Here is an 8,163-nt window from a genome sequence, read left to right as displayed (position 1 = left end):
AACACATTATTCATGACATTTAATAATGGGGTGACTAGCAAGGACACATGCAGAATATCAACATGTAAATGCAAAAATGCAAAAGCAAAATTTTAACATTCCCAAGGTGGATGCAGGTCTGATGGTCCATCCAACATTCAACACCTAATGAGAATGAGTTGAACAAATCAATGTACACATGTTTATTAGCAATGAATAAATGAAAAAATAATCACTTAATAGTATGTAAAAGCTCACTATTAGTTTAATTATCTTTGATTTTGCAGTGATAGACCCCAACCTTGGAGTCACCTGACGTCACTGGTCCTGTCTCTTGTTACCCCAAATGCAGATGGAGAGTAGAAAAGGATGGTGTCTTTTCTCCAACATCTATTAAAGATCAAGACAGACTGGAACTGAAGTTAACAGGCAGAGGGTTTATGGTAAGAACCATTATATTGGTCAAACTTACAATTTATTGTAAACATAAACAATATTATAGGGCTTCATTTGTGTTAACACATTACTTCAAATGTATTGAATCTGTTTATGGTGAGCAGCTACACATGAAAACAACCAGTGTTGATGCAGGAGAAAACACAAGTAAGGTATGTTCAATACGTATGCATGTTGTAGCCAGTGATGGGAGTAATTCCACTACTTTTAGCAGTAACGAGCATGTAACGAAGTATTTTTTTAAATCAAGTAACGCAATTACAATTACTGAAATTTTAATGAGTTCGTTACTCGCGTTACTCTATTTTGTAAAAAATAGACAAGACATATCTGACGTCGCAGGACCATAGTTGGCGGCGCAATGATTCATTACACTTCATCATAGCTGACAGTGCATATAGAATGAACATGAAAAATCTAAACGGGACAACATACCTTTGTTTAAAAATTGTGCGCAAGTCATAATCCATCCGGTCTCATGTTTGTAAATTATCTTCACCAAGCAATCTCAGTATGACATCAACTTGCATTTGTAGTCCACAAAGGTAATAATGGGTAATAAGGCGGGTGATGCTACAAACATTTTTTTTGGGGGGCAAACAAACTTAAAGAGCCACTAATTTGAGCAGAAAAAACTTTATATATTTATTGTTGGGGTCTGCCGCAATACTGTTGTTTGAATTAAAGTTAAAAAACGCATTACTTTTCTCATAATGTAGATATTTGCAACACCTCTCTTTAAAACACTTGATTGCAGCGTGTGTCTCTTCAAAGCCCCAGCCCCACAAACGACAAGACCTTTCTCTAATGTTTCAGTGCAATTGAGGAAAAAAAGCTCGCACAACTTTCACATTCTCACAAAATGAAACTAATGAAAGACGCAGAGATCAGCCGCTTTAGTTTTTATCAATGAAAGCCTAAAGATAGCGCTGTACACTGTGTCAGAAAAGATGTAAAACATTGTGCTCAAAACATCAGATTAGAAAAATAGATGGAAAGAAGGTCTCGTGTGGCTGTTTGAACACATTCAACCACATGCACGTTTACACTACAAAAACAGTCCGGTCTTATGTGTTTTCAACTACCTCTGAATGTGGTCGAAACTGGATGAGCTCAAAACATTTTGAACATCGTTTACACCTGTCTTTAGCATCGTCCACTTGTGATCCGATCGACGAAAACACATCATAATACCAAGTGTAAACAGCCCCTGATTACAGGTGTTGAGAGTGCATTGAGACATTTTGTAGTGATTACAGCACAAGAATGTGATTTCTTTACTCAAGTATGTCTTAAAGTAGCCTAAAGCTTTTACAACAAAGTAAGAAAAAGCTGGATGTAAGTCTTATAGTTAACACAGTAAGGAAAATATATAAGAGTATGGTAAACTAAAAAAATATTTAGGAATATATTTTCTAAGGAAAAGTAAATTATCTGTATTTGTAATGAATTTATTAATGCATTTAGCATGTTTGAACTTAGTTTAGTGTTTCTTTTTTGTTTTTACACCACCCAGTAGTGACTGGTGACATAAGATTGAGGCCCAACGCCACCAGCTGTGCCACCCATCTTAAATGTTAGTCTGGAGCCCTGAAGGTTCTAAAAATGTTCCATATAACTTTTCCTAACTTTGTTTTTACTCATACTATGTTCTTAGAAAATTTATTATTAACGTTCTTAAAACGTTAAAATGTCCAGTTTCTTGTCGTTATAAAGCCGCCTTTACACTGCACACGACTTACGGAAACGGGCAGTCGCACGGAATTTGCATTCTGGTCGTGTAGACGTCAACATGGGAGAAAAGCTAATTCTCGCGGTCTCGGAATACCCTATAATTTGACACATTTTTGGAATCATACAGAGATACAAGCAAAAAAAATGAAGCATGGAAGCGAATTGCCGACACTGTCGGTCTGTCAGGTTTGTTGTATTTGCGAAATGTACTAAATGTTTGCAAACGTATATGGGATTTAATTAGCATCTAGCCTAGTAACGTTATTTCAATGCAGTTGCATTATTCCTGCATTTTACAGTATAATTAAGCAATATCGCTCGAGTAGGAGTGTGATATAGCTCTATATCATCACGGCTGTGATTAGGCCAGAGGCACGAGGCCGTAGGCAATCACAGCCGTGATGATATAGAGCTATATCACACGACTCCGAGAGCGATATTGCTTTTATACAACAGTTCGATGGCACACGTTTGAAAAACGAAAACTAGAAAACAACAACGGAGTAATTTTAAAAGCCTCTTTGTTTGAGAACTACTTCTTCCGCCACGGATTTGAGGGCGGCCAGAATGACAGGTAAAACTTTCGGCTGCTTTGAAGCTCATAACAACTCAATGGACGGAAAAGCCGTTACTTTATATTACCGTTTCTTGGTCACAAAGTGTAGTTTTAAGATTAGTTCAGTCGAGAATGTATATGTATTATATTTAAATCTGCAGTCGATTAGTAAAGATAGCGCCTGTTTGAACGTTTGCTTAGTGAGATTCGGTACGAATGAGAACCAAAGCATGAGCGGACGTCAGTGTTCACTCGCCCCGCTGACCACCGCCCTCTCTGGGCTACATCTCTGACAGGGATTCCCTGGCTCTCATGTTGGCCTTGTTTGTTTTTGATAGTCAAAATGAGATCAAATCAGCAGTATTTGGTGTCATGATCAAACCATTACTTGTTTTTTTGTTCGTATTTGGTGTCTTTTGTGTTGTTGTTGTTTTGGCGCGAGGTAAAAGTTAATAAAACTACTTGTATAACGTTACTATTGCTTTCTCATTTATTCTTAACGCGATACGAGCACTCGATTATTATTATTAAACTTTGTTATTGTCAGTACTATATAAAACGGTTTTTTATAAGTGTCAGAGAGATGTTTTTGCATGCTGCTTATAAATATACCAGTGGCGATATCTCATAACATGTTTTAATAGTCACATCACGATAAAGTAAATGATCAATGTCCACATTTAAAGCTCACGTAACACACGCTGTTTCTGCATTTCTGATATTAATCTGGAGTACCTATTGAGTAGTATGACATCCTTTATATCTCTGAAGAGTCTTTAGTTTAATCAGATTTATAAAAGAAAGATTAGCTTTACCGAATCTTTCCGATAACGTACGCAAAAATGAAGAAGGAGGAGTTATAACACGGGAGGAGCGAGTACGAGTCATACAACACTATACAACACTGTTTTAACTTATGATTCACTACATGTTCGTGTCATTTATATAATATACACGTGCCTATTTCCAACATAAGACAGAAGTCTTACTTACCACGTGTAACTCGTCATGACCCGGTTCTGAAAATCCACCGCATCAAACACACACGCAAAACTCCGCTGCTAATCCGGATAATAAACTATATCCATTGTTTCCATAAGGCTGGATGTCTTCTCCTTACATCCAAAAACACACTTCTTCTTGTGCCATTGTTGACTTTTGAAATTAAACAAGGCTGAGTGGCGTGATAAGCTGTTAGCAATCTCTAGCGTCTCCCGCTGACTGGCGGCTGGGCGGGGTTTTCCGGGGGAAGTTTTCCGGCGGAAGCCCATATAAAGAAGTGATACGTATCGAAAACCCCTGAAACGTCAGTGAGAACCGTAATAGAAAAAAATTAGCCGAAACTTGTACGAACCCTGGCGAAGTGCATTCGGCACAGAAATACTCTGAAACACGCCCAACTGCATTTTTGACACTTTGCCTACGTTTAGCATGAGGAAACAACTCTATAACTGTGTTAATAAGTCAGAATGCTTGAAATACCATTAAACCCCCCCTTTAAAAGCTGCGGTGCTTACTTGCAGTTCCACAGTGTTTTCGCGTTCTGATAAGAAATATAGCTTCAGAAAAAAACGAGTGTTTATATTCCTCTTTCCAAGTGTTAATCGTCCACACGATGTGACAAGACATTTCTCCCATTAACTTTAACGTAACATCCAAGAGCGCTGATCTTTGACGGAATAATAACTTCCGATTGGGGATTCACAGACTGATTTAGTAAACTAATGAGACAAACGGAGAGTGATTCAAAACAGCGCGTCTGTGTTTTTCCATTCAGAGATGAGCGTGCTTAAGACCTCCATTCACGGAATGGCGGAATGATACGAAAGGTGAAGCGGTTACAGTGCCGTTATCAGCACAATATCGCATAGCTCTTAGCCAATCAGATTCGAGAACCAGAAAGAACTGTTGTATAAATTACATTATTAAGAGGTCTAAGTAAAATAACAATGCACAGTTTTAAAATAATTTACTGCTGATAGAGATTTAATCAGATCATCATTATCTTTGGTGGTAAATTGCGAAGATCTTGACTTTTTGTTGAGGAGCGTGGCGCATTATTCCCGCATTTTACAGTAGGCTATCCCTTACGAAAATTAACCATGGTTTTACTACAGTTAAAACCAAAAAACCATGGTTACTGTAGTAAAACCATAGTAACCACAAAATAACCATGGTTTTGACAACCATGGTTTTTAAAAACCATAGTTAAACCATGGTTAGTGTAGTAAAACCATGGTTTTGCTCATAGTAATCAATACACCAAAAAACCATGGTTCCTACACTTTTACCACAATAAAACCATGGTTAATTTTCGTATGAATTAAAGTATTAAGAGATTTAAATATAATAACAATGCAGTTTTAAAAATGTTCGTTTACATTAATTTAGAAGTTGATGATCAAATGTAATTTGTGCACTAGCACATGATTTACATGTAATTCTTTTTAAACTTAACAGTGGATGAGTGCAGGAAAAAATGGAGGGATCTCCGTGATGTTTATGTCAGGGAAAGGAGAGAGAAGAAGAAAAAAAGTGGAGCAGCTGCCACCCAGAAACGCCCTTGGCAGTACTACCACATTATGTCTTTCCTCCTTCCATTCATATCTTCTCGGCCTACGTCTGGGAACATGGAGGAGGAAAGGGGAGAAGGGAGAAGAGATGAGGAAGAAAGAGCAGAGGCAAACACTGAGGAAAGACATGGTCAAGAAATACAGGGAGGAAATTACATGGCAGAAAGGCACAGGGTAGAAATAAGTGCAGAAGAGAGTAGGATGGATAGTCTGGTAGAGGACTTTACTGGAGATGAGGAGAGCAGAAAGAGGCAGAGCAAAGACTTTACCCAGCCACGACAATGCCGCAGAAGAGTGGAGGCCTCATCAATTTCCTGTTTTGAAAAGAAAATTGTTGAAGCTATAGAAAACTCCAGCTCTCCCACTCCTGCTGTATCAGATGATCCTGACATGCAGTTTCTGCAAAGTTTGCTGCCATCCATGAAGAGACTTGATACCAAATCCAGGGAACTCGCCAAGCTGAAAATCCACCAGCTAATTTTTGAAGCCGAGTTTAACTGTGAGTTTTTGATATCTCTTGTTGATATTCTTTTATAAATTGTGAATGGTGGTGACATTGAATCTAAAAATATAACTGTGCTTTTTTTGCAGAAAGTTTCATCAGGACCTCATCCCTGATATGCAATGTTCATTTTCTTAAACACATATCACATACACACAAGTATGGGTTTTGATGGTTTACATAGTGTAAGTTCTCACTCAGGTCCTGTTGTGTTATTAATGGTTTTGTTCTGGCATGTTCACTGACACACACTACCCACACATTACAAACATACATGACATACATTCAACATTTCTTTAATAAAAGTTACTTTGATTACTAATTTACTTGAATTTACTTGTGTAATGCTACTTTGATTTTTGTTTAGGCAATCAGTACTAAGAAAATCTGCTATATATCTGATTGTAATGCCATATGATAATAATAATAGTAATAATAATATGTGTCATAATAATAATATAAAAAGTATTATTGAATCCTCTGTGTCTAAAAACTTATAATACTAATAATACAGACCCTTTTAACTATTAATATTAATATCATCATAATATAAAGCTGCAGGTTTAATCATTTTATATCATTTAAGTAAGATTTTGCATGCACAATTAATAAGGGACACCCACACACTGAACTGGAAAAAGGCTTTTGTGAAACTGTGGCCTACTACACCAGATGCTGCCATGGAACCTCACCATGTACAGAGGAAAAGAATGATGTGTAGGTTTCCCTCACATGGACAGCCTCTCTTGAGGAATTGTTAGCGCCTTGATGGGTGATGCCTTGCATGCTGCAGTTTGGTTCATCCATCACTGGTGCAGAAGGGTCTGTTGTTTTCTTTCTCCGCAGGAGATTGTGGAGGACACATGTCGCTTTCACACAGATTTCAACATTGTGAGGGTGCTGACCCATTACTCTGTGGTACATTCGGAACCTAGACGACAAGATGCCAAATGCATTTTCCACAACCAACCTAGCCCGGGACAGGCGGTAATTAAAAATGTGTTGCCGTCTTTGCAGGTTCTTCCCTGGATAAGGTCGCAGGAGATGGCGACGGAGTGGGAAGGCTTCATCCCCTACAAAAGCATGAGGTAGTGGGCCTAGATGTTCAGCTCCTGGTAGACATGCATCTGGTGGAATGTTAAGAGTGCCAGCTTCAAGGGCCCTTCCGAAAGCAGAGTCCCTTAGGGCACCACCATCACTTCCTCGGCCATAAGCACCAACATTGATTACTGTAAAGCAGTAGTTGGCATCAACTACTGCAAGTAATACAATGGAGTAGGTCCCTTTGTAATTGTATAAAAGGGAGCCCGAGTTTGGTGGAGCTTGGATGACGACATGCTTTCCATCAATAGCCCCCAAACAATTAGGAAAATTCCAGCGGACACTGAAGTCCTGGGCCATCGTCTTCCAGTCTTCCTCTTGTGGCACTGGCATGTACTGATCGACCAGACCATCCCAGATTGCCTTTGCCACCTCAGGGACAACGCTGGACACAGTAGACCAGCCCACCCTGAAGTGATAGGAGAGTGAGTGGTAGGAGTCTCCAGTTGCTAGGTATCTGAAAAAAAAGAAAACAGACAAGTTTATAAAATTACATTTCCAGGTCACAGTATAAATTCACAAAGTAAAAACACCCTAAACCCAACCCACTACATTGAAAAATAAGCAAAAAACTATTAAAAAAAACTTAAAAATGAGCCTTTAACTCATACTTATAATGTAATGTGTATATATATCTCTATATATATCTATATCTCTATATATATCTATCTATCTATCTATCTATATATGTGTGTGTGTGTGTTAAATATGTAACTTACCTGAAACAAATTGCCAGGCGCTCGGCTGGGCTGATGGATTCCCGAAATGTAGCAATTTTTGGGCAAAAGTAAAGAAGAGCAAAAGCAAGAGCCTGTATTCTCCGTCCATTCCCCATGGTCAAATAAATTAATGAATAAATGGATAGATGTATGAATGAATGAATGAGTAAATGCAAACAATCAATAGAAACTCATAAAAGACCGCAAATAATTTCTGAGGGAACACGGACACAACATAAAAAATAATACAATATAAATATATTAAAAATGTATATATTTTTATTAATAACAATGTTTTTTTCAATAATATTGTTTCTTATAAAGTTTAAAAATTACTAAAGTTAAGAATTATTGAAAACGATTAATAATTATCCCCTCGCGCACACGAACTTGATTGGACAACATTGGAATACATCACTTCCGGTCAGCATATCGGATGCGGCGTAGTCGTACAAGTTCAAATTTTTTAACGGATCCAAAACATTTCTCACAATATTCTCCTAACTTTCATTTATGTTGTTAAGTTGTTATGCATGCAGGGGT

The 8,163-nt window shown here is 37.8% G+C and overlaps 1 pseudogene; it reads left to right on the top strand.

Annotated features, from left to right (window-relative positions):
• The first annotated feature begins 2,227 nt into the window (after positions 1-2,227).
• Positions 2,228-5,866, top strand: LOC141361692 (uncharacterized; annotated as a pseudogene).
• The last annotated feature ends 2,297 nt before the right edge of the window (positions 5,867-8,163 follow it).

This window comes from Misgurnus anguillicaudatus, chromosome 24 (genome assembly GCF_027580225.2).
Source record: "Misgurnus anguillicaudatus chromosome 24, ASM2758022v2, whole genome shotgun sequence".
Classification (NCBI taxonomy): domain Eukaryota; kingdom Metazoa; phylum Chordata; class Actinopteri; order Cypriniformes; family Cobitidae; genus Misgurnus; species Misgurnus anguillicaudatus.
The sequence above is the reverse complement of the archived record's forward strand: the minus strand, read 5'-3'. Positions and strand labels throughout refer to the sequence as shown.